This window comes from Balaenoptera acutorostrata, chromosome 1, assembly GCF_949987535.1.
Source record: "Balaenoptera acutorostrata chromosome 1, mBalAcu1.1, whole genome shotgun sequence".
NCBI lineage: Eukaryota > Metazoa > Chordata > Mammalia > Artiodactyla > Balaenopteridae > Balaenoptera > Balaenoptera acutorostrata.
The window spans coordinates 99,669,471-99,696,652 of NC_080064.1; the positions used below are offsets into that span (position 1 = coordinate 99,669,471).

The following is a 27,182-nucleotide window of genomic DNA, read 5'->3' on the forward strand; positions in this document are numbered from 1 at the left end:
GGAGAAGAGACAGGATATTCTTGTGTACTGCTGGGCAGATCCTCACATGTTTTCCCATTAATGCTAGAATTGCAGCCAAGGACGCGAGAGCCAAGTAACCCACAGAGAAGTACCAGCAAGCCGCCAGCAGATGGGGCCAGCCTCCTCCACATGGAGCGGATGGAGGCACCAGAACCCCTGAAATCAACCAGCATCCAGCCCACCTCCAGTCAGAATAGAAAAGGACCGAGAGACAAGGAGAGAGTCCCCAGGCCTGTGGGGACAGGTTAGGCCTTCTTCTCCCCTAGGGAGAAGAGAAGGGAGTGCTTTCCTGCCCCAATACAAAGGGAAAGAGGATTCACAGACCCCCACCATGCCTCAGAGGCTCAGAGCATTGCCAAAGAGTTCTTTGATTCCGGGAGCCAAGGGCTGCAGCCCAGTGATCTGTCTGCTCCACTTCTCCACTGTAAGAAAGAAGAGCAGAGCTCCTGACATTCATAGCCTGAGGTCTAGGATTATACTTGAATGTTAAGACTGATACCCACTTCAGGCCTGGAGATTCTGACATTGGGAGGCCCACGGCAATAGCCTACCCAGCAGAGCTTGAAAGGACTTGGTACAGCATGAGTGGGAAGAAGATGGGGGGCAGCTCTCCCATCCTAGATCCAGGTGGCCCTTGAAGGCCACAATCACTCCAGCAAGCCCTGTAGCTTCATGTGGAGATGCACAAAAGTCAGCTCTAGGGCAGAAGCCAAAGGTTTGCCCAGGTTGCTGCTGAATCAAAAGTTGGATACCTAAGCCAGAGAATGGAGTAGTTGGGAGCCTATATCACTGGTGGGGCCAAAGGGAGGTGCAGCTGAGGGGGCTGGGGGTAAGAGGAAACGATGGGCCTCAGTGATTGAGGAGGGCTGTGGTGAAATCTTCAGCTTCTAACAGAACCAGAAAGAACCAAGAAGGGGTAAAGGATGCACGACACCTCTCTTGCCCTCATAGGTCATGTCAACAGGCCTCTTACTCCCCATCTCTCCTTCCAGCCGCAAACAGAGATGCTAAGGCCTTGAAACGGAGGAGGATGCGTGCCTTCAATCCAGTCCCCACTTCCCTTCCACTGCCCCAAACAACCAGGGTCCAGCTCTAGCTTATGCTGGCGGGGAGGGAAAAGAAGAGCTTTGAATCAAGTTTGCAATGAAAGTTTTAAAAATGTAAAAGATTGAGTCTTAATTACCGGAATGAGACTGTTGTAGTAACCGAAAGTGGCTGGAAAGTTATGGAACCGGACCAAGACATCGTTAAGGGAGCTGCTCCCAGCAGGAAAGAGAGATCTGGCTCTGTATAGCCAGGAGCAGTTACTGGAAGAAATAAAATTGTTTTGTGCTTATATTCCAACAAGCTGAGACTCCCCCAGTAAATCAGGTCCAATTACATGCACACAGGAAGTAAGAGGACCTTGGAGACCTGTGTCCCTATGCTCAGAGCACCCTGAGGAAGGATAATGACTCGCACAGAACACATCCTGCTCTTTCCCGTTCAGGTGCTGTCTCGCATCCCAGGGTAGAGACCTTAAGTGAAGGAGGGGAAATCTGTCCTCAGGCTTTTAACGAGGCACTTAGAAAGAGGAACAAGACGGTTTCTTCTTACAGGAATCATCAATGGATGTGCTTGCAGGCAGCTGAAAGAGATGGTGCAATTTGCTTACTTCTGGTGCATTCCAGGAAGCATTACCTCTGCCTCATACGAACATCCTCCAGTGGTCCCCGCCTGGAATAACCAACAACCACAGAGGTCTTCTGAGTTTCCAGGCTGCAAAAGGCAGGAGAGGAACAAGTCAGGGGACACTACCGGCCCTGGGACACAGAAGCAGCACATCCAGAGGGTCAGAAGACTGCCATAGGGGCTTGATCTCCTAGTGGAAAATGAGAGGAAACAAAGTTTCTAAAGAGCAGGGTGGGAACTGGTTGATAGAACAGGATGTTCCCTTGGCTAATTTCCACCTAGGGGAAAGGGAGGAACATTACTGAATGTTTGGACTGTATCAGGCACCATGTTCATCCTCACCTTGTTTAATCCTCCCATGACCCTGTAAGGAAGGCCTTCTCCCCATTTGACAGCTGAGGAAACTGAGTCAGAGTGGTTGCCTAAGGTTACATGTTGCTGGGATATGAACCTCAGGTCTGTCTGTATAGCATACATGGAGATTTACTACTATTGCCCCTTCAGTAAAGGACTTGCTGCCCTGCTGCCAAGAGTGTTGGTTCTAGTTGCCCCCAGCAGTTAGCTCCTTCAGGGACCCGTCAGCTTTTGGGACACAGTCATGCTCTTCTCAGGGGTGGCTGCTAGCCAATGGATGAGCAAGACCGTGGTTCACAAGCCTATAGCCCTTTTCTACCAACATGGAACTCCTCTAACAAGAATTTTGCCCCGGAGTGCTCCATTGGACTGTCAGAGGCTTTGTCAGGCCTGCTTCGCAGGCTGAGACCTCCTCTTGGCCAATCCTGCTTCCTGCCTTTTCCTTTAACAGGTGTTACTCCCTTATTGTACACTTAACTCCATTTTAGCATCTGGTTCCCAGAGAATCCAGCTGGAACTCCCAAAGGTCTGACCCCTAAGCTCCTACTCATTCGACACTTTATCCTCACTTTCACTCACCCTTGAAGCAACATTGCTGCAGCCCAGAGAATGGCTTCTTATTGGTAGCCTTAGCTTCACCCCTTTCAGAGGAAAGCTACTAAGGTTTAAGGATTAGAGGAATTCCCCAACAGTTAGTTATCCTTGACTATTAGTTGCTCAATGCTCAAAGTCAGTGGCTAGCATTCAACTTTGAACTCTAAGTCCAAGTAAACAATTGCCCTCACTTTCTCCATTTCTCCCATGTCAATTCCACCCCTTTATTTGCCATAAAATGGGGTTGAGATATAGTTTTATTATATGTTGTGCTTAATGAGAATGCTTTATGATTCCTGTCTTTCATTTAAAAGCAGATGAGCACAAACAAAAAAAGAAAAAATGTGTAAATTGTACTTCATCAAAATTTAAAACTGGGGACTTCCCTGGTGGCGCAGTGGTTAAGAATCCGCCTGCCAATGCAGGAGACACAGGTTCGAGCCCTGGTCCGGGAAGATCCCACATGCCGCGGAGCAACTAAGCCCGTGTGCCACAACTACTGAGCCTGCGTGCTAGAGCCTGCGAGCCACAACTACTGAGCCCACGTGCCACAACTACTGAAGCCCGCATGCCTAGAGCCTGTGCTCCACAACAAGAGAAGCCACTGCAATGAGAAGCCAGCACACCGCAACAAAAAGTAGCCCCCGCTCAACGCAACTAGAGAAAGCCCGCACACAGCAACAAAGACCCAATGCAGCCAATAAATAAATAAATAAATCTATAAAAAAAAAAATTTAAACTGTGAAGCAAAGAGAATACTTCCTAATTCATTCTATGAGGTCAACATTACCCTAATACCAAAACAGATAGACATTACCCAAACAAAAACCAAAAAAACCTACAGACCAATATATAATATACCACAACCACATGGGATTTATCCCAGGTATGCAAGGCTAGTTCAACATTTGAAAATCTATTAATGTAATCATCACATCAACAAGCTAAAAAAGAAAAATCACATGATGATATCAATAGATGCAGAAAAAGCATTTGACAAAATCCAACAGCAATTCATGATGAGAACACTCTGTAAGATAGGAATAAAGGGAAACTTAACCTGATAAAGAACATCTATAAAAACCTACATCTAATATCATACTTAATTGTGAGAAACTTGAATCTTCCCCAATAAGATCAGAAAGTAAGGATTCCCCTCTCACCAGTGCTTTTCAACATTGTACAGAAAGTACTACTTAATGCAATAAGACAAGAAAAGGTATACATTTTAGGAAGGAGGAAATAAAACTGTCCTTGTCCACAGATGGCATGATCATCTATCAGCGTGTAGAAAATCTGAAAGAACTGACCAAAAAAAAAGAAAAAATCCTCCTGGAACTAATTAGTAATTATAGCAAGATTGCAAGATATAAGGTTAATATATAAAAGTCAGTCACCTTCCTATATACCAGCAATGAACATGTGGAATTTGAAATTAAAAGCATGATGTCATTTACATAAGCACCACCCAAAAATGAAATACTTAAGTGTAACTCCAACAAAATATGTACAAGATCTATATAAGGAAAACTACAAAACTCTGATGAAAAAAATCAAAGAATTAAATAAATGGAGAGTTCCATTTATTTAATAAATTCCATGTTCATGAGTAGGAAGACAATATTGTCAAGATATTATTGTTCTTTCCAATAGTTCTTTCCAACCTGATCTGTAGATTCAATGTGATCCCAATCAAAATCCTAGAAAATTATCTTGTGGTGTTGATAAACTGATTGCAAAAGTTATATGGAGAGACAAAAGACTCAGAATAGCCAACACAACAGTGAAGGAGAAGAACAAAATCAAAGGACTAATAGTACCTGACTTCAGGACTTCTTAAAGCTACACTAATCAAGACAGTGTGGTATTGGCAAAAAAAAAATATACAAACAAGTCAATTGAACACAAAAGACAAAAGAAAGCCCGGAAATAGACCCACATAAATATAGTCAACTGATCTATCATAGAGGAGCAGACGCAATACAATGGAGCAAATGAAGTCTTTTCAACAAATGATGCTGTGACAATAAATATCCACAGGCAAAAAAATAATAATAATTTAGACATAGACTTTGTACCCTTCACAAAAATTAACAAAAATTGATCATAGACCTACATGTAAAACAAAAAACTATAGGAACTCCTGGAAGATAACACAGGAGAAAACTTAGACGACCTTGGATATGGCAATGACTTTTTAGATATAACATGAAAGGCATGATCCATGAAAGATATAATTTATAAGCTGGACTTCATTCAAATTGAAACTATCTGTTCTCCGAAAGAGAATGTCAAGAGAATGAGAAGACAAGTCACAACCTAGGAGAAAATGCTTGCAAAAAAACATGTCTTATAAGGAACTGTTATCCAAAAGTACAAAGAACTCTTAAAACTCAATAAGAAAACAAACAATTATGAAGTGGGCAAAGGACCTGAACAAACACTCTACAAAGAAGATATACAGATGGAAAATAAGCATATGTAAAGATGCTCCACATCATACATCACCAGGAAATTGCAAATTAAAACAACTAAAAGATAACACCACACACCTAGAATGGCCAAAATCCAAAACACTGACAAACCAAATGCTGTCAAGGATGTGGGACAACAGGAACCCTCATTCATTGCTGGTGGAGATGCAAAATGGTACAGCCACTTTAGAAGACAGTTTGGTGGTTTCTTACAAAACTAACCATACTCCTACCATACAATTCAGCAATCATGCTCCTTGGTATTTACTCAAAGGATTTGAAAACTTATATCCACACAAAAAAACTGCACACAGATGTTTATAGTATCTTTATCCATAATTGCCAACACTTGGAAGCAACCAAGATGTCTTTCAGTAGGTGAATGGATAAATAAACTGTAGTACATCCACACAATGAAATATCATTCAGTGCTAAAAAAAAAAAACTGAGTTATCAAACCATGAAAAGACATAGAGAAACCTTAAATGCATATTATTAAGTGAAAGAAGCCATAATGAAAAAGCTACATATTATATGATTCCAACAATATGACATCACAGAAAAGGCAAAACTATGGAGACAGTAAAAAGATCAATGGTTGCCAGGGGCAAGAAGTGGGGAAGGATGAATAGAGCATAGTCAATTTTTAGGGCAGCAAAAATACTCTGTATGATACTATTATGATGGATACATGCCATTATACATTTGTCCAAAACCGTAGACTGTACAATACCAACAGTGAACCCTAATGTAAACTATGGACTTTGGGTGTGTGGACATGATGTGTCAGTGTAGGTTCCTCAGTTGTAACAAAAGTACCACTCTGGTGGGGGATGTTGATAATGGGGGCATAATGCACTTTTGGAGGGGCAGGGAATATATGAGAACTCTGTACCTTCCTCTCTATTTTGCTGTGAACCTAAAACTGCTCTGAATAAAAATGAAGTCTTCTTTTAAAAAATTTAAAACTTTTGGGACTTCCCTGGTGGCGCAGTGGTTAAGAATCCTCCTGCCAATGCAGGGGACATGGGTTTGAGCCCTGGGCCGGGAAGATCCCACATGCCACGGAGCAACAAAGCCCTTGAGCCACAACTACTGAGCCTGTGCTCTAGAGCCCACGAGCCACAACTACTGAGCCCACGTGCCGCAATTACTGAAGCCTGCGTGCCTAGAGCCCGTGCTCCGCAACAAGAGAAGCCACCACAATGAAAAGCCCGCGCACCACAACAAAGAGTAGCCTCCGCTCGCTGCAACTAGAGAAAGCCTGCACAGCAACAAAGACCCAAATGCAGCCAAAAATAGATAAATAAATCAATCAATCAATAAATAAATTTATTAAAAAAAAATTTAAAACTTTTGTGCTTCAAAGGACACTATCATGAAAGTGAAAATACAACCCACAAAATGGGAGAGATATTTGCAAACATATATCTGATAAGAAACTAGTTTCCAGAACATATAAAGAAATCTTACAACTCAGCAATAAAAAGACAGATAACCCAAATAAAATGGGCAAAGAATTTGAATAGATATTTCTCAACAAAAATATACAAATAGTCAATAAATACATGAAAATGTTCAACATCATTAGTCATTAAGAAAATGCAAACCAAAACCACAATAGCATACTACTTCACACCCACTAGAATGGCTATAATTTAAAAATAAAAGAAAGAAAGAAAGAAAAGAAAAGAAAGAACAGTAACAAGCATTGGAGAAGATGTGGAGAAATTGGAACTCTTATGCATTGCTGCTAAGAGTGTAAAATAGTACAGCCACTTCAGAAAATGTTTGTCAGTTTCTTAGAAAGTTATACATAGAATTACGATATGACCGAGCAATTGACCTCTTCAGTATATACCTAAGAGAAATGAAAACATATATTTATACAAAAACTTGAGGGACTTCCCTGGTCATCCAGCAGTTAAGACTCCACCCTTCCACTGCAGGGGTGCGGGTTTGATCCCTGGTTGGGGAACTAAGATCCCACATGCCATGCAGTGTGGTCAAAAAAAAAAAAAAAACTTGGGACTTCCCAGGCAGTCCAGTGGTTAAGACTCCATACTTCCACAGCAGGGGCTGCGGGTTCAATCCCTGGTAGGGAAACTAAGATCCCGCATGCCGTGTGGCGTAGCCAAAACAAAACAAACAAACAAACAAAACTCATACACAAATGTTCATAGCAGCATTATTCATCATAGCCAAAAAAGTGAAAAGAACCCAAATGCACATCAACTGATGAATGGATAACCTGTAGTTTATTCATACAATGGAATATTATTCAGCCATGAAAATGATTGAAGTATTGATATATGCTACAACATGGATGAACCTCGAAAACATTATGCTATGTGAAGAAGTTATAAACAGAAGGCAATATATTGTATAATTCAATTTATATTATATGTTCAGAATAGGCAAATTTATAGAGACAGAAAGTAGATTAGTGTTTGCCGGGGGCTGGGATGAGAGAGAAATGGGAGTGACTGTTTAATGGGTACAGTGTTTCTTTTTGGGGTGATGAAAATGTTCTGGAGTTAGATAGTGGTGGTGGTTGCATAACTTTGTAAATATACTAAAAACCACTGAAATGTGTACTTTAAAGAGTAAGCTTTGTGGTATGTGAATTATAGCTCCAAAAAAAAACCCTAAAACTGTAAAATTTCTAAAAAAAAAAAAAAAAGAAAAAAACTTTTGTGAACTTGGGTTAGGAAAAGATTTTTTAGAAATGGAACCAAAAGCGCAATCCATAAAAGAAAAAAATTGATAAATTGGACTTCATCAAAATAAAATTTTTGATCTATGAAAGACGCTGCTAAGAGAATAAGATAACAAGCCATATACTTGGAGAAACTCTTTGTAGAACATGTATCTGATAAAGGACTCATGTCCAGAATATATAACAAACTCTAAAAACTCAATAATAAGAAAGCAAACAGCCAGTTTTTTAAATGGGCTGAAGATTTGAACAGACACTTCAGCAACAACAAAAAATTGGCAGATGGAAAATAAGTATATGAAAACATGCTCAGCATAATTAGTCATTAGGGAAATGCAAATTTAAAACCATAAGAGGTACCACTATGCATCTATTGGCATGGCTAAAATTAAAAAGATGGCCATACAAGTGTTGGCAAGAATATGTAACAGCTGAAACTTTCATGGTTCAACCATTTTAGAAGACTGTCTGGCAGGTTTTTATTATTTTTAAGTTAAACATATTCCCACCATACTCCAAGATATTGACCCAAAAGAAAAGACAAAACAAGTGCATAAAAGACTTGTATAAAAATGTTCATAACAACTTTATTTGTAATAGCCAAAAACTGGAAACAACACATATGCCTATCATCAGCAGAATGGAGAAACAAATGGTGGTCTATTCATACAACTGAGTACTACTCGGCAATGAAAAAGTATGAACTATTGATATACACAACAATATGGACGAATCTCAAAATACTTATGCCCAGCCAGACAAAAAAGGAGTGCATATTGTATGATTCCATTTATATAAAATTTTAGAAAATGCAAACTAACCTATAGTGACAGAAAACAAATTAGTGGTTACCAGAAGCAAGAAGGGGAAGAGGCAAGAGAGGGTGGAAAAGAGAGAATACAAAGGGCACAAGGGAACTTTCAGTGGTGGATGTGTTCACTGGTCTTGACTGTGGTAATGGTTTCATAAGTATGTTAAAACTTATAAAGTTGTGGGAGGGATAAATTAGGAGTTTGGGATTAACATATACACACTACCATATATAAAATAGATAACCAACTAGGACCTACTGTTTAGCACAGGGAACTATACTCAATATTTTGTAATAATCTATAGGGGAAAAGAATCTGGAAAAAAAATAGATATATTTGTATGTATAACTGAATCACTTTGGTGTACACCTGAAACTAATACAACATTGTAAATCAACTATACTTCAATAAAACAATTAATTAATTTTTTAAACTTATAAAATTGTAAATTTTAAATATGTGTAGTTTATTGTATGTCAGTTATAACTCAGTAAAGCTAGAGAAAGAAAGAGCATACATGAGTGAAGATATAACTTATTGTACAATATCCTACAAGGTGGGAAAAGTGCCACTTAGACTCTGCTCCCAAGACTTTTAGTGCTTTAGGATGGAATGATCCCAGAGGCCCAGAAAGCTGACCCTTCCCCAGGTCTTTTATACAAATTTTTCCCTTATTATTTTATACAAATTTTTCCCTTATTAAATTTTTCCCTAGTCCCTTCGCTCACATCTTTCAAGCCCAGCTCAAATCTAATCTACTCCTTGAAACTTTCCTTGACTTCTCCAGGCAGGGTTTGTGGCTCAGTCTGTGCTCTCCTAGCACCTGAGAATCCAGTAATGTATCCCCTTGACATCCTAGGAGACAAGATTCGTGGTTTCAGCTGTTCCCCCCAAATCCTAAAGGTCCACCACTTGCACTGACTTCTCATTTTACTGAGACACAAATTTGATTCCAGCCAGTTATGAAGTCCCTACAGAGGAGGGACTGGAGGTAGGTAGGGGCTAGGTGAACTCATCATCTCAGCCTTCATAGCCCAACTCAGCTTGCTTGGTCTCTACTTGTTATAAAAGCTTTTTTTTTCCCTTTAAGAAGAATTGACTGCCCGATAAAAAGCTATCAGCTTGTGGTGGAAATGATGAGTGAGTGAAGCAGTCCAAAAAAGCGATGGTTCTTAGCCAGAAAATAGCTTTATAAATTAATCTTTTATTAAGAATCTGGGTTTAAGACTGTGCACCTGGTGTTTCGTGAATGTGGCTGGGGCAGCAGAGGGAGGTGAGTGGAGGCCACATCCAGTCCCTCCACCTTCCTTCAATACTTTGTTTTTAAACATTGGATTTTTATTTGAAAAAGAAGTTTAGTTTTGCATTTAAAAACGACAGGATTGGGACTTCCTTGGTGGCACAGTGGTTAAGAATCCGCCTGCCAATGCAGGGGACACACGTTTGAGCCCTGGTCCACGAAGATCCCACATGCCACGGAGCAACTAAGCCTGTGCACCACAACTACTGAGCCTGCACCCTAGAGCCCGAGAGCCACAACTACTGAGCCTGCGTACCACAACTACTGAAGCCCATGTACCTAGAGCCCATGCTCCACAACTAGAGAAGCCACCACAATGAGAAGTCCGTGCACCACAAAGAAGAGTAGCCCCTGCTCGCCGCAACTGGAGAAAGCCCCCGCACAGCAACAAAGACCCAACACAGTCAAAAATAAATAAATTTATTTTTTTAAAATGACAACATTGGGGGACCTTCAAGATGGTGGAGGAGTAAGACGTGGAGATCACCTTCCTCCTCACAAATACATCAAAAATACATCTACATGTGGAACAACCCCTACAGAACACCTACTGAACCCTGGCAGAAGACCTCAGACATCCCAAAAGGCAAGAAACTCCACACATACCTTGGTAGGGCAAAAGAAAAAAGAAAAAACAGAGACAAAAGAATAGGGACGGGACCTGCACCTCTGGGAGGGAGCTGTGAAGGAGGAAAAGTTTCCACACACTAGGAAGCCCCTTCACTGGCGGAGACGGGGGTGTGGGTGGGGGGAAGCTTCAGAGCCACGGAGGAGAGCGCAGCAACAGGAGTGCAGAGGGCAAAGCGGAGTGATTCCCACACAGAGGACTGGTGCCGACCAGCACTCACCAACCTGAGAGGATTGTCTGCTCACCTGCCAGGACAGGTGGGGGCTGGGAGCTGAGGCTCAGGCTTCAGAGGTGAGACCCCAGGGAGAGGACTGGGGTTGGCTGCATGAACACAGCCTGAAGGGGGCTAGTGCACCACAGCTAATCGGAAGGGAGTCCAGGAAAAGGTCTGGAACTGCCTAAGAGTCAAGAGACCATTGTTTCGGGGTGCGCAAGGAGAGGGGATTCAGAGCACTGCCTAAAACGAACTTAAGAGGTGGGCGCGAACCTCGGATATCAGCACGGACACCAGAGACGGGCATGAAACGCTAAGGCAGCTGCTGCAGCCACCAAGAATCCTGTGTGCAAGCACAGGTCACTATCCACACCTCCCCTCCCGAGAGACTGTGCAGCAGGCCAGGGTCCTGTGATTCAGGGACAACTTCCCCGGGAGAACACACAGCGTGCCTCAGGCTGTTGCAACGTCATGCCGGCCTCTGCCACTGCAGGCTCGCCCCACATTCCGTACCCCTCCCTCTCCTAGGCCTGAGTGAGCCAGAGCCCCCTAATCAGCTGCTCCTTTAACCCCATCCTGTGTGGGCGAAGAACAGATGCCAGAGGGCAACCTACATGCAGAGGCAGGGCCAAATCCAAAGCTGAACCCCAGGAGCTGTGCGAACAAAGAAGAGAAAGGGAAATCTCTGCTTGCAGCCTCAGAAGCAGCGGATTAAGTCTCCACAATCAACTGGATGTACCTTGCATCTGTGGAATACCCGAAGAGACAACAAATCATCCCAAAATTGAGGCGGTGGACTTTGGGAGCAACTGTAGACTTGGGGTTTGCTAGTTGCATCTAATTAGTTTCTGGTTTTATGTTTATCTTAGTTTAGTATTTAGAGCTTATTATCATTGGTAGATTTGTTTATTGATTTGGTTGCTCTCTTCCTGTTTTATATTTTTTTTCCTTTTTCTTTTTTTGTGAGTGTGTATGTGTATACTTCTTTGTGTGATTTTGTCTGTATAGATTTGCTTTTACCATTTGTCCTAGGGTTCTGTCTGTCTAGGATTTTTTGGGGGTTTTTTGGGGGGGTTTTTGGTAAAGTTTTTAGCGCTTGTTATCATTGGTGGATTTGTTTATTGGCTGGGTTGCTCTCTTCTTTCTTTCTTTATTACTTTTTTATTTTTTTATTTTAATTTATTTTATTTTATTTTTTCTTTCTTCCTTTCTATTTTTTTCTCCCTTTTCTTCTGAGCTGTGTGGCTGACAGGGTCTTGGTGCTCCAACCAGGTGTCAGGCCTGAGCCTCTGAGGTGGGAGACCCAAGTTCAGGATACTGGTCCACCAGAGACCTCCTGGCCCCACGTAATATCAATTGGCTAGAGCTCTCCCAGACATCTCTGTCTCAACGCTAAGACCCAGCTCCACTCAATGACCACCAAGCTACACTGCTTGACACCCTATGCCAAACAACTAGCAAGACAGGAACACAACAACACCAATTAGCAGAGAGGCTGCCTAAAATCATAATAAGGTCACAGACACCCGAAAACACACCACCGGACACGGCCCTGCCCATCAAAAAGACAAGATCCAGGTTCATCGACCAGAACACAGGCACCAGTCCCCTCCACCAGGAAGCCTACACAACCCACTGAACCAACCTTACCCACTGGGGGAAGACACCAAAAGCAATGGGAACAACGAACCTGCAGCCTGCGAAAAGGTGACCCCAAACACAGTAAGTTAAGCAAAATGAGAAGACAGAGAAATATGCAGCAGATGAAGGAGCAAGGTAAAAACCCACCAGACCAAACAAATGAAGAGGAAAGAGGTAGTCTACGTGAAAAAGAATTCAGAGTAATGATAGTAAAGATGATCCAAAATCTTGGAAATAGAATGGAGAAAATACAAGAAAGTTTCAACAAGGAAGTAGAAGAACTAAAGAACAAACAAAGAATGATGAAAAAAACAATAAATGAAATTAAAAATTCTCTAGAAAGAATCAATAGCAGAATAACTGAGGCAGAAGAACGGATAAATGGGGCTTCCCTGGTGGCGCAGTGGTTGAGAGTCTGCCTGCTAATGCAGGGGACACGGGTTCAAGCCCTGGTCTGGGAAGATCCCACATGCCGCGGAGCAACTAGGCCCGTGAGCCACAACTACTGAGCCTGTGCGTCTGGAGCTTGTGCTCCACAACAAGAGAGGCCGTGAAAATGAGAGGCCCGCGCACCGCGATGAAGAGTGGCCCCTGCTCGCCGCAACTAGAGAAAGCCCTCGCACAGAAACGAAGACCCAACACAGCCAAAAATAAATAAATAAATAAATTTTTTAAAAAAAGAACGGATAAGTGACCTAAAAGATAAAATAGTGGAAATAACTACTGCAGAGCAGAATAAAGGAAAAAGAATGAAAAGAACTGAGGACAATCTCAGAGACCTCTGGGACAACATTAAATGCACCAACATTCGAATTACAGGGGTCCCAGAAGGAGAAGAGAAAAGGAAAGGAACTGAGAAAATATTTGAAGAGATTATAGTTGAAAACTTCCTTAATATAGGAAAGGAAATAGTCAATCAAGTCCAGGAAGCACAGAGAGTAACATACAGGATAAATCCAAGGAGAAACATGCCAAGAAACATTAATCAAACTACCAAAAATTAAATACAAAGAAAAAATATTAAAAGCAGCAAGGGAAAAGCAACAAATAACTTACAAGGGAATCCCCATAAGGTTAACAGCTGATCTTTCAGCAGAAACTCTGCAAGCCAGAAGGGAGTGGCAGGACATATTTAATGGGATGAAAGGGAAAAAACTGCAACCAATATTACTCTACCCAGCAAGGATCTCGTTCAGATTCAATGGAGAAATTAAAAGCTTTACAGACAAGCAAAAGCTAAGAGAATTCAGCCCCACCAAACGAGCTTTACAACAAATGCTGAAGGAACTTCTCCAGGAAGGAAACACAAAAGAAAGAAAAGACCTACAATAACAAGCCCAAAACAATTAAGAAAATGGGAATAGGAACATACATATTGATAACTACCTTAAATGTAAATGGATTACATGCTCCAACCAAAAGACATAGACTGGCTGAATAGATACAAAAACAAGACCCGTATATATGCTGCCTACAAGAGACCCATTTCAGACCTAGGGGCACATACAGACTGAAAGTGAGGGGATGGAAAAAGATATTCCATGCAAATGGAAATCAAAAGAAAGCTGGAGTAACAATTCTCATATCAGACAAAATAGACTTTAAAATAAAGACTATTACAAGAGACAAAGAAGAACACTACATAATGATCAAGGGATCAATCCAAGAAGAAGATATAACAATTGTAAATATTTATGCACCCAACATAGGAGCACCTCAATACATAAGGCAAATGCTAACAGCAATAAAAGGGGAAATAGACAGAAACACAATCATAGTAGGGGACTTTAACACCCCACTTTCACCAATGGACAGATCATTCAAAATGAAAATAAATAAGGAAACACAAGCTTTAAATGACACGTGAATCAAGATGGACTTAATTGATATTTAGAGGACATTCCATCCCAAACCAACAGAATACACTTTCTTCTCAAGTGCTCGTGGAACATTCACGAGGATAGATCATATCTTGGGTCACAAATCAAGCCTTGGTAAATTTAAGGAAATTGAAATTGTATCAAGTATCTTTTCCAACCACAACGCTATGAGACTAGATATCAATAACAGGACAAAAACTGTAAAAAATACAAACACATGGAGGCTAAACAATACACTACTTAATAACCAAGAGATCACTGAAGAAATCAAAGAGGAAATCAAAAACTACCTAGAAACAAATCACAATGAAAACACAACGACCCAAAACCTTGGGATGCGACAAAAGCAGTTCTAAGAGGGACGTTTACAGCAATACAATCCTACCTCAAGAAATAAGAAAAATCTCAAATCAACAACCTAAACTTACACCTAAAGCAATTAGAGAAAGAAGACCAAAAAAACCCCAAAGTTAGCAGAAGGAAAGAAATCATAAAAATCAGATCAGAAATAAATGAAAAAGAAATGAAGGACATGACAGCAAAGATCAATAAAACTAAAGGCTGGTTCTTTGAGAAGATAAACAAAATTGATAAACCATTAGCCAGACTCATCAAGAAAAAAAGGGAGAAGACTCAAATCAACAGAAGTAGAAATGAAAAAGAAGTAAAAACTGACACTGCAGAAATACAAAGGATCATGAGAGATTACTACAAGCAGCTATATGCCAATAAAATGGACAACCTGGAAGAAATGGACAAATTCTTAGAAAAGCACAATGCTCTGAGACTAAACGAGGAAGAAATAGAAAATGTAAACAGACCAATCACAAGCACTGAAATTGAGACTGTGATTAAAAATCTTCCAAAAAACAAAAGCCCAGGACCAGATGGCTTCACAGGCGAATTCTATCAAACATTTAGAGAAGAGCTAACACCTATCCTTCTCAAACTCTTCCAAAATATAGCAGAGGATGGAACACTCCCAAACTCATTCTATGAGGCCACCATCACCCTGATACCAAAACCAGACAAAGATGTCACAAAGAAAGAAAACTACAGGCCAATATCACTGATGAACATAGATGCAAAAGTCCTCAACAAAATACTAGCAAACAGAATCCAGCAGCACATTAAAAGGATCATACACCATGATCAAGAGGTGTTTATCCTAGGAATGCAAGGATTCTTCAATATATGCAAATCAATCAATGTGATACACCATATTAACTAACTGAAGGATAAAAACCTTATGATCATCTCAGTAGATGCAGAAAAAGCTTTTGACAAAATTCAACGTCCATTTATGATAAAAACCCTCCAGAAAGTAGGCATAGAGGGAACTTATTTCAACATAATAAAGGCCATATATGATAAACCCACAGCCAACATTGTTCTCAATGGTAAAAAACTGAAACCATTTCCACTAAGATCAGGAACAAGCAAGGTTGCCCACTCTCACCACTATTATTCAACATAGTTTTGGGAGTTTTAGCCACAACAATCAGAGAAGAAAAAGAAATAAAAGGAATACAAATTGGAAAAGAAGTAAAACTGTCACTGTTTGCAGATGACATGATACTATACATAGAGAATCCTAAAGATGCTACCAGAAAACTACTAGAACTAATCAATGAATTTAGGAAAGTAGCAGGATACAAAATTAATGCACAGAAATCTCTTGCATTCTTATACACAAATGATGAAAAACCTGAAAGAGAAATTAAGGAAATTCTCCCATTTGCCATTGCAACAAAAAGAATAAAATACCTAGGAATAAACCTACCTAAGGAGACAAAAGACCTGTATGCAGAAAACTATAAGACAATGATGAAAAAAATTAAAGATGATGCAAACAGATGGCGAGATATACCATGTTCTTGGATTGGAAGAATCAACATTGTGAAAATGACTACACTACCCAAAGCAATCTACAGATTCAGTGTAATCCCTATCAAACTTCCAACGGCTTTTTTCACAGAACTAGAACAAAAAATTTCACAATTTGTATGGAAACACAAAAGACCCCGAATAGCCAAAGCAATCTTGAGAAAGAAAAACGGAGCTGGAGGAATCAGGCTCCCTGACTTCAGACTATACTACAAAGCTACAGTAATCAAGACAGTATGGTACTGGCACAAAAACAGAAATATAGATCAATGGAACAGCCCAGAGATAAATAGAGAGCCCAGAAATAAACCCACGCACATATGGTCACCTTATCTTTGATAAAGGAGGCAAGAATATACAGCGGAGAAAAGACAGCCTCTTCAGTAAGTGGTGCTGGGAAAACTGGACAGCTACATGTAAAAGAATGAGATTAGAACACTCTCTAACACCATACACAAAAATAAACTCAAAATGGATTAAAAACCTAAGTGTAAGTCCAGACACTATAAAACTCTTAGAGGAAAACATAGGCAGAACAGTCTATGATGTAAATCACAACAAGATCCTTTTTGACCCACCTCCTAGAGTAATGGAAATAATAAACAAATGGGACCTAATGAAGCAAAAGCTTTTGCACAGCAAAGGAAAACATAAACAAGATGAAAAGACAACACTCAGAATGGGAGAACATATTTGCAAACAAAGCAACTGACAAAGGATTAATCTCCAAAATATACAAGCAGCACATGCAGCTCAATATCAAAAAAACAATCTAATCCAAAAATGGGCAGAAGACCTAAATAGACATTTCTCCAAAGAAGATATACAGATTGCCAACAAACATATGAAAGGATGCTCAACATCACTAATTATTAGAGAAATGCAAATCAAAACTACAATGAGGTATCACTTCACACCAGTCAGAATGGCCATCATGAAAAAATCCACAAACAATAAATGCTGGAGAGGGTGTGGAGAAAAGGGAACCCTCTTGCACTGTTGGTGAGAATGTAAATGGATACAACCACTATGGAGAACAGTATGGAGGTTCCTTAAAAAACTAAAAATAGAACTACCACATGACCCAGCAATCCCACTACTGGGCATATACCCTGAGAAAACCATAATTCAAAAAGAGTCATGTACCAAAATGTTCACTGCAGCTCTATTTACAATAGCCAGGACATGGAAGCAACCTAAGTGTCCATCATCAGATGAATGGATAAAGAAGATGTGGCACATATATACAATGGAATATTACTCAGCCATAAAAAGAAATGAAATAGAGTTATTTGTAGTGAGGTGGATGGACCTAGAGTCTGTCATACAGAGTGAAGTAAGTCAGAAAGAGAAAAACAAATACCATATGCTAACACATATATATGGAATCTGAAAAAAAAAAAAAAAAAGATGGTTCTGAAGAATCTAGGCACAGGACAGGAATAAAGACGCAGACATAGAGAATGGACTTGAAAACACGGGGAGGAGGAAGGGTAAGCTGGGACGAAGTGAGAGAGTGGCATGGACATATATACATTACCAAATGTAAAATAGCTAGCTAGTGGGAAGCAGCCGCATAGCACAGGGAGATCAGCTCGGTGCTTTTTGTCCACCTAGAGGGGTGGGATTAAGAGGGTGGGAGGGAGACGCCAGAGGGAGGAGATTTAGAGATATATGTATATGTATAGCTGATTCACTTTGTTATACAGCAGAAACTAACACACCATTGTAAAGCAATTATACTCCAATAAAGATGTTAAAAAATAAAATCTTAGCTGTACTTTACAGCATTTTATGGGGAGAAGTTATACACTACAGTGGCATTAACAGGATTGGAAATTTGAAAAGGTTTTGGGCCTTGCCCCTCAATAATGTCAAAAGCTCCCAGTAGCTCTAGTGAGTACTCATCACATTGCATTATAATTATGAGTCTAGACTCTAGAGCTAGATTGTCTGGGCTCAAATATCAGTTCATTTCATAGCTGGGCGGGTGACCTTGAACATGTTGCTCAACCTCTGGGTCCCTCAATTTCGTCATCTTTAAAATGGCAAGTAAAATAGTGCCTGCCTAATAGAGGTGATTTAAATGATTCAATATGGCAATACATAAAAAGCACTTAAGTCAGTGTCTGGCCCATCAAAAAGTGCTCAATAAATGTTAGTAGTTAGTCTGAGGATTTCCTCTGGGGCAGAGTTTATTAGGGACCTTTTCAAAATTTTCTAGTTCTCCAGTGGCTCATATAGTTCTTGGCACATGGTGTGTGCTCAATAAGAGTTAAAAGAATGGGTGAATGACTCAGCAAGTGAGTGAGTTATGGCTCTGCCACTTTGTTCCTAAAGCCAAAATTCCGTCTGGTATAATGGAGGTGTTTGGCATAATGGAGGCATTTGGCTTGGCTTATCTGGTATCCAGACAGCACTAATGTGGTCAACGTCCCCACCACTGTCACTTTCTCCTTTGCTGTCAATTTGTAACTATGAGAATCATGGTGCTGTGACTGGGAAGGGGCAAGAGGAACAGAAAGGATGGTGGAGGATCATAGCTGTTCCCCATTAGGCCATCATGGTAGAAAGATGACGCCTAGAATCAGACAAAAGTCAACTAGAGCAGAGCTGCCTTGGGATTCAGCTGGCACCCTTGCCCCCCTAGAGTTTATTCTCAACCCAGCACCCCGAGTGACCCTATTAAAACCTAAATTAAATCATGTCACATGCCTGTACAAAACCCGCCAATGGCTCCTCATCTTATTTGGAATAAAACCCAAAACTATCACAATGGCCTACAAGGCCCTACATGCGCCAACCTGTGCTCTCTCTCCTGTCTCATCTCCTACCTTGCTCCTCTCTGCACACTGCACTCCAGGCTTCTTGCCAGACACTGACCTTCTGGCAGTCCTTCAAACACACCCAGAAGACCCCTGCTTGTGGTCTTTGCACTCTCTGTTCCCTCTGCCTGGTATGCTTTTCCCCAGCAATTCATGGTTCACTCTATCACTTCATTTAGGCCTCAGCTCAAATGCCACCTCCTCAGAGAAGCCTTCTTTGTCGACCTGTCTAAAACACATGAGGGCGGGGACTTCGTCTGTTTGATGCATTTTTCTATCCCCAACACCTTGTCGGGTGCCTAGCACATAGTACTCAATAAATACTTACTGACTATTAGGTGAAGAAAACCCCAGGAATCCACCTGCTTTCAGCTTCTGTTTCCCTCCCAGGGCTGGATCCTCCCCACGTGGAAGCTTCTCCCCGTAGTGGGCTGTCTGTGCCCAAAGACGGTTCCTGCACCCCCAGGAGAATAAGGTGGATTCAAGTGTATTATTGGAACAAGAGGGAGCTGCTCAGTTGGTGCAGAGACTCAGGGATCTCTGGCTTGACAAAATGAATTCGCCTTTGCTCGTGTTTTCAAGAAAAGATACAAAGTAAAAGGTGTTAAAGAGACAGAAGTACTGATTATCGTGACCCATTACATCTAAAGTAATGGAGGGGGACAGAGACTGAAAAGAGAAAGAGAAGGAAAGATCTGAATCATTGGTGATGTTCTCCCTGGGGCAGGACTCAAGAATATGCATTTTAATAAGTCCCCTGAGTGATTCTTAAGTAACCAGCTTAAGACAGGTCTTTAGAAAGGCTTTTGGAGATTTAGTAAAGTATAAGGCCATACATTATGTGAGAAAGGCATGGGCCATCACAGCCAAATAGACCTGGGTTCAAACACTGCCATCACTACTTATCATCTGTGTAACCCTCTGTTATTATTTAACGTCTCAGAACCCATTTCTAGTTAAAGTCGATAATGACATCTATCCTATTGCACTGTTGTGATGATTAAACCTCAACACATGTAATGTGCCTGGAACATAGTAGATACTTAATAGGTAGTAGTTTATTACTGTTGTTTTTTATGGCCTCTGTTTTCTGAGTGCTTACAACCTCCCTACAATGTTGTATTGACATTCTTACCCCTCTACTACGTGACCTCACAGAGGTGAAAACATATAGTCAAAAGGGCCAGTTCTTCTGCATACAGCAAAGTCTTCAGCCCATACCTTCCCTAGAATTCTTCTTCCCTCCTCTAGCATAGCTCAAGGAGCATATTTTTGCTTTTACCCATTAACCATTAATAATCCTTATATTTTTAGTCTTCACTCTACCAAGGCTGTCACATATATTTCAGGACAAAAGCTTGAGAAGGACATGGAACAGACCCCATGGTCACTCACCCACAGATGTCTGGCAAGTGCCCTGTGTGCATGTCTAGGACGTGGGTATGCTTGGACTTAGAACTCCCCACCGCTGTGCACTCTCCACTAGGCTACATTCACCATCATCAAGACCTCCTACCTTTGAGGGCAAAGAGGAAAAAGAGGCAGGGAGTATCTCTCTCCTGTTGCTTCCTGTCCCTCCTGCTTCCTGCCCCTCCCCTCTGGAGTACTGGTTGGAGAATGAGAGGGCAGCCAGAGTTGCTCTCCTAGCTTGGCTGCACAGACTGCAAGGACGGTCTTGAAGAGCCTCTCCCATCCATATCAGAGGCTGGCTAGCGTCTGCCTTCCGGTTCTACTCAAGGCTGCCAGCCTTCTGCAACTCCACACTCCCACCTGCTGGACGCTGCCTTGCGTGGATCCTGACTATCTGGGCTGGACTACTGTTTTCTGTGAATCCCCTACGCCACCCGCCCCTCACCAGGGCTGCTTTGGGGGCCACAGAACAGGCTGAAATGGGGGAAGCGCCCCTGTATCTTTCCCAGTCTTACTGTAAATCTTAATCTATGATATTGCGTGAACTCTTTACTCTCTCTAAACTTCAGTCTCTCCCAGGTTGTAACCAGAGGAAGATTCAGCCCTGACTTTCCTACCCTCCCAGCGTGAAATGGACTGGAATAAGACACCCACTCTGCCAGATGGAAAGAACTGGGGCTTTGGAGAGGAAACTGCTATAAATTTGAGAACTAGGGGGATAAAAGCAGCAGCATTCTCAGTAAACACATGAAGAAACTAAGTCCCAGAGAATCAAAGTAAGCAGCTGCAGGGAACAGACTTTATTTATTCATTCATTTATTCAATTACTCAGTCAGATATATTAGTTGAGCCCCTACAGTGTGCCTGGTACTGTGATACATGGATGAGAAATCCGTTGTTGGACTTTAAGTCCCTTTGCTGGGTCACTCATTACCTTTCTCCTCTCCAACTCCTTGTCACAGTTTTCCTTCTGAATGTTTTTCCCTGTGCTCTTGGTAACACTCATTCCATTAAAAACAAATTCTACATCCAAAACACCCTCCAAGAACTTTCACTATATCCTCCCCCTCACTGTAACTAAAACCTGGCCTTGCCCCAAGGACACTGGTTCCCTTGCAGCCCTCTTGTGTGGAGGTCGCTACCCCTCCCACATGAGTTCCATTTTCCAGCCAAGAAGGGTACACTTGGGGTCAGCACTCTCCCAGCTCCTGCCCCCCACCCTCGCTGGCAGTTTCACACTATGGCTTTTCTACCCTCATTTAAAGCCCTCCTCAAATGGAATGGTTCATTGCGCTCTACCTCTTCCTTTGCTGTCACTGACCCTGGCCCACACCAGCTGAGGACTGTCTCCACTTACCTTTACACATTAACTCCCACCATGGTCCTGAGACAACTCACTGACACCAACCCATTTGACATGCTAACCTCCCCCTAATTTTATCCTGATTACTTCAAATAACCTTCTATGCTGCTTTCAGCCACACTTTTCAAGGCCACACTTGGACCATTACTAGCATTGCTCTATCTCTCAAAAATTAAACTTCAACATCCCACTTGGACCACAATCGCTCCAGCTCTATTCTATTCTTCCCACTTCGCCACTCCCTGACCTCACTGAGTTCCAGCACTTTAACCTCTTTATTGCCTCACAGTTTATCTTCCTTCCTCCCTCAACCCCAGGGCTCAGTCCTTGGAAAACCAAGCTAGACCTCTGGTCAATAAGCTGAATGACTTCTTGTCAGCCTCGTCAGCACCCTTGCTCCCTTTTCCTTCTACTCCCAAGCTCTGGAAAGCCCTGACCCCAAGTCAGTCCTACAACTGCCTGCTCTGCCCTTAAGCCTGGACTTCTGGGTCCTGCTGGAGAAAACTGTCTACTCTGGCACACTTTGGTCTTCTGAAAGGTTCTTCAAGGGCTATTACAAATCTGCCTCACTCTCCCCAAGGCCTCAGCAGATAGCCTGTCCTCGTACTTCACTGAGAAGAGTAAAGCCAAGGGGCTTCCCTGGTGGCGCAGTGGTTGAGAATCTGCCTGCCAATGCAGGGGACACGGGTTCGAGCCCTGGTCTGGGAAGATCCCACATGCCGCGGAGCAACTAGGCCCATGAGCCACAACTACTGAGCCTGCGCGTCTGGAGCCTGCGCTCCGCAACAAGAGAGGCCGCGATGGTGAGAGGCCCGCGCACCGCGATGAAGAGTGGCCCCCGCTTGCCACAACTGGAGAAAGCCCTCGCACAGAAACGAAGACCCAACACAGCCAAAAATAAATAAATAAATAAATAAATTTATAAAAAAGAAGTAAAGCCAAGAACTCCCTCAGTGTCTCATCCTCCTTCTCTCATAAACACATTCTGACTACCCACCACATATCCTTCCTTATGGTCTCCAGGCTCAAAGGATGCTCCTCTCCTTGTTCAGAGTCAGCCTTTCCACCTGGGCCTAAATTATCTTCTGTGTCCTCCCCACCTCTGAAATTTCTATTCCCTTCTTTTATCAGGGTATCAGTCAGGGTCCACTCAGGAGACAGAATACAAACCCAAATTGGAACAGAGGGATTTTAATATAAATAATTATTAACTATAACAGGGGATTACCCTCTAAGGAGAAAGAAAGAACTCAATGAGATACACAAATACCCGATATAAGGAGCAGCCAATACCTCTAGGACTGAGACAGAAGAGGCCCCACCCCCTCGGCTGATATCTAACCTGTGTTGGAAAAGGTGAGGCCTTGACCCACTGGACAGCAGAGATGTTGTGCCAACAGAACTCACCAAGAAGCCACCCTCTAAGGTACCTGAAAAAGCCTTCTGCATGGAAGGTCTGTGCTGCAGAGCTTGCAAGGCCACCATGCACTGCCCAGGAAGCCATCTGGAGTGCCAAAGGACCTCCTTGAGGAGGTGCTGCCCTGCAGAGCTTGCTGGGAAAATACCTGTTAGGATGGTGGATTAGAAAGCCACACTCTGGTATGCTGGGAGAAGGTGCCCACAGGGAGAAGCCATCTGCTGCTGGCCACCATGTGTGTTGCTGGTTACCACACTTGCAGCTGGCCACCACGAGCTGCTGGTGCTCGGCTGCAAGAGCCTGCCAGGAGGACACACGGGAACCAGGAAGAGAAGCTCTTTCCTCCCAGTATCTCTTCAGTGCCCTCCACTGACAAAGCTTAACCTTGTGCCAGCTGGCAAAGGAGAAATGTAAACAGGGTCCAGCTCCATTTCCACAGAACAGGCAAAGAAGAGTTTACTTGGAGCAGAGAGGCAATACATTGAAAAGTGACTTAGTATCTTCCACTTCCCTTTCTTTACCAGCTTCTTTCACTCAGCCTATGAATATGTGCAAGTACTACCAATTAAACACACACACACACACACACACACACACACACACACATCTCCAGTCCCTATGCTCCCCACTAGGTATGACAATCCTTCTCATTTCCTTTTAAGTGAAGCTTCTGGAAAATATAGTCCTCACTTGTTTTCTCTCTTCCATATTCCTGTCACTCCTTTTTCTACTTTAACCTGGCTCCAACTACCACTATCCACATAAATTTCTAGAGACAATCTCATCAGTGAAACTCAAAACATAATTTTTATCCTTATCTTTTTTATTTAACATCTAAGCACTTTAGGCTGATAACAACTTCTCTCTCTTTCCTTGGATTCTGTGACATTCCTTGTAGTCGATTGCATTATTTGCTCAAAATTTTCTCCTCTTCCAGTTTTGCTGTGGTTCACTGTGGGCAGAGCATACTTCCCTGCCCCTATTTACTTTCGGCTTGGCTATGGGACTTGCATTGGCCAATGACATGTAAATTGAACTGAAAATTGGTCAGTTCCAAAAAGAGACTTTTCTACTTGCACTCTTGCACTCCAGCCCTCAGCCATACAAAGCAAATGCCCAAGGCACCCACTTCATCAACCTGAGTCCAGAATGAGAAACACATGGAGTAAACCTGAACACAATCCACAGCCTGGATCTGAGCTGCCAGAACTTAAGGAAAAGAAAACACCTGAAAGGAGTAGGGGGGGAAATCCTCAGGGTTCATCTCCCAACAAGAGTGGAAAACTTGCTAATTTACAGGTCATCAGGTAGAATATTCAGAAGGGTATTGCTTCAGTAGTGGGCAATATTAGTCATAGATTAAAAACAGTTCTGGTCATGCCTAACAAAGCAAGCCTCAAAAGGACCAAATAGTTTCCAAATAACTTAACTACATTGCAGAATAAAGCTCAAGTTATACTTATAGGAATACAAAAACATCCAGCACCCAACAAGGTAAAATACATAATGTCTGGAATCCAATAAAAATTATGATACAAATAAGCAGGAAAATTCAATCCATAATGAAGAGAAAAATTCATCAATGAAAACTGACCTAGAAATGACATAGATAATAGAATTAGTAGACAAAGACATGATAACAGTTACTAAAACCATATTCCATATGTCAAGAAGGTAAAGGAAAGATTAAGCATGTTAAGTGAAAACATGAAAGGTATAAAAGACTCAATTAGAACTCATAAAGATAAAAATGAAAATATTTGAGATGAATAACAGCACATTAGATACTAAAAAATAAAAGATTAGTGAAGTTCAAGACATAGCAACAGAAAATTATACAAAATAAAACACAAAAAGAAAAAAGACTAAAAAAAAAATTACCAGAGCATTAGTGAGACAACTTCAAATGACCTATTATATATGGAATTGGACCCCAAAGGAAAAAAAGACAGAAAAGAAATCAGAAAAAATATGCAAAGAAATAATAACCAAAAATTTTCAAAAATTTATGAAAATCATAAGTGCACAGATACAAAAATCTCAATGAACCTCAAGCACAAGAGACATGAAAAGCCAAAACGCATCATAAAATTACATCAAAACATAAAGTGCTTAGGGATAAATTTAACAAAATATACACAAAATTCATACATGGAAAACTAGAAAACATTACTGAGAGAAACTAAATACCTAAATAAATGGATTGAAAGGCACAATATCATTGTCAACTCCCTCCAAAATGATCAATAGATTCAACATAATTCCAATAAAAATCTCAGCAGGCTCTATTTTGTAGAAATTAACAAACTGATTTTAAAATTTACGTGGAAGTTCAAAGGACCTAGAATAGCGAAAACCATTTCTTATAAAGAAGCTGGAGGACTTATATAACTTGACTTGAAGATTTATTATAAATACTATAACCAATATAATGTGATATTAGAGTAAGGATAGGCAAATATACAAATGAAACTAAATAGACCAGAAATAGACCTAAAGAATGGCCAAGAAGCACATGACAAGATATTCAATCATTAGTCAACAGACAAGTGCAAATTAAAACCACTGTTAGGTACTACTACACATTTACTAGAATTGCTAAAAATTAAAACTAGTAACAATACCAACTGGGGTGAGAATACGGAGCATTTGGAAATCTCATATATAACTGATTAGAGTGTAAAATGATATAACCACTTTGGAAAGAAGTAAGCAATTTCTCTTAAACATACACTTAACATTTGACCATGAAAATATATATATACACAAAGACTTGTACACAAATGTTCATAGCACTTCGTTCATAATAGTCCCAAACTAGAAATAACACAAACATCTACTAACAGGTGAGTGGGTAAACAAATCATGGTATATTCATACAGTGAAATTTTACTCAGAAATAAAGACACTGACCCATGCAGCAACACTAATGAAGCAAGATACAAAAGAGTATATACTGTGTGATTACATTGATGTGAAATTCTAAAATAGTCTATGGTGATAGAAATCAGATCAGTGGTGGCTTGGAGCAGGGAGTGCAGGGGAATAACTGAGGAGGGGCACAAGGGAATCTTAATATGATGGCAATATTCTATATCTTGAATGGAGTGGAGGTTACATGGGTGTTTACATTTGTCAAAATTTCACCAGAACTGCCTGCAGGCTGCTGAGGTGGTAGCACCTGATTGTGGCATATGTCTGGGAACTGTACATTCAAAATGGGTGCATTGGTTATATGCATTTTCCACCTTATTAGGTAGTTTTTTTTAAAGGAAATAGAAAAAAATCTAACTAAATTCATCCCTCTCTCCTGATTCTCTGCCTATATCTCTAAACAGTGCTTCTGAATCTTCTTTATGAACTCTTCACTTGGTTTGCCTTTGAAACATAGGGATTACCTCATGTTCCATCCTCCATGCTTTTGTCTCTCATATAACCCTAGTTAGTTCCCTCATTGCTAATGGTATAACTACCACCTATTTGAGGGTCATTCTCAAATCTATATTTCTTGCAGAGACCTTTCCCCAGAGCTCCAGACAGGTATATCCAAATGCTTAATAAAAATCCTTTATCTTAAGCTCAACATGTTCAAAACTGAGATCAATTACTACACATAACCTCAAGCCTGCCTTTTCTACTATATTTTTTTTATTTTATTGAAGTATAGTTGATTTACAATGTTGTGTTCTACTATATTCTTCATATAAGTTGATACACTGTGCCAGACACACAGTAAACACTGCATATATATTTGTTGAATGAATGAAAGATGGAATTACTAACAGTCAAAAACTCCTTCAGTTCTCCCTCTCCTATATTAATTAAGCACATGACCAACGTGTTTTGCCTAACCCTGCCTTTCCCTCCCTTTGGGAAGCTAGAAAGATATAACCTTCTTCTAGGCTGGCTGTGTGGCACTAAGCAAATTCTCACCCCTCTCGGGAGCTCAGACACATAATATAAAAAGCATGG

General features: G+C 41.2%; 1 long non-coding RNA gene across 2 annotated transcripts in view; it reads right to left on the reverse strand.

Annotated features, from left to right (window-relative positions):
- LOC103016470 (uncharacterized) overlaps positions 1-27,182 on the reverse strand; it is a 153,208-nt gene that overhangs the window by 112,881 nt on the left and 13,145 nt on the right. Inside the window, exon 2 of one of the 2 annotated variants that reach the window (XR_009006736.1) lies at positions 1,702-1,779. The exons of the other annotated variant lie outside the window; for it this stretch is intronic. This is a non-coding gene — a long non-coding RNA (uncharacterized LOC103016470). The remainder of the gene's footprint in view (positions 1-1,701; positions 1,780-27,182) is intronic. 2 annotated transcript variants of the gene reach the window in all.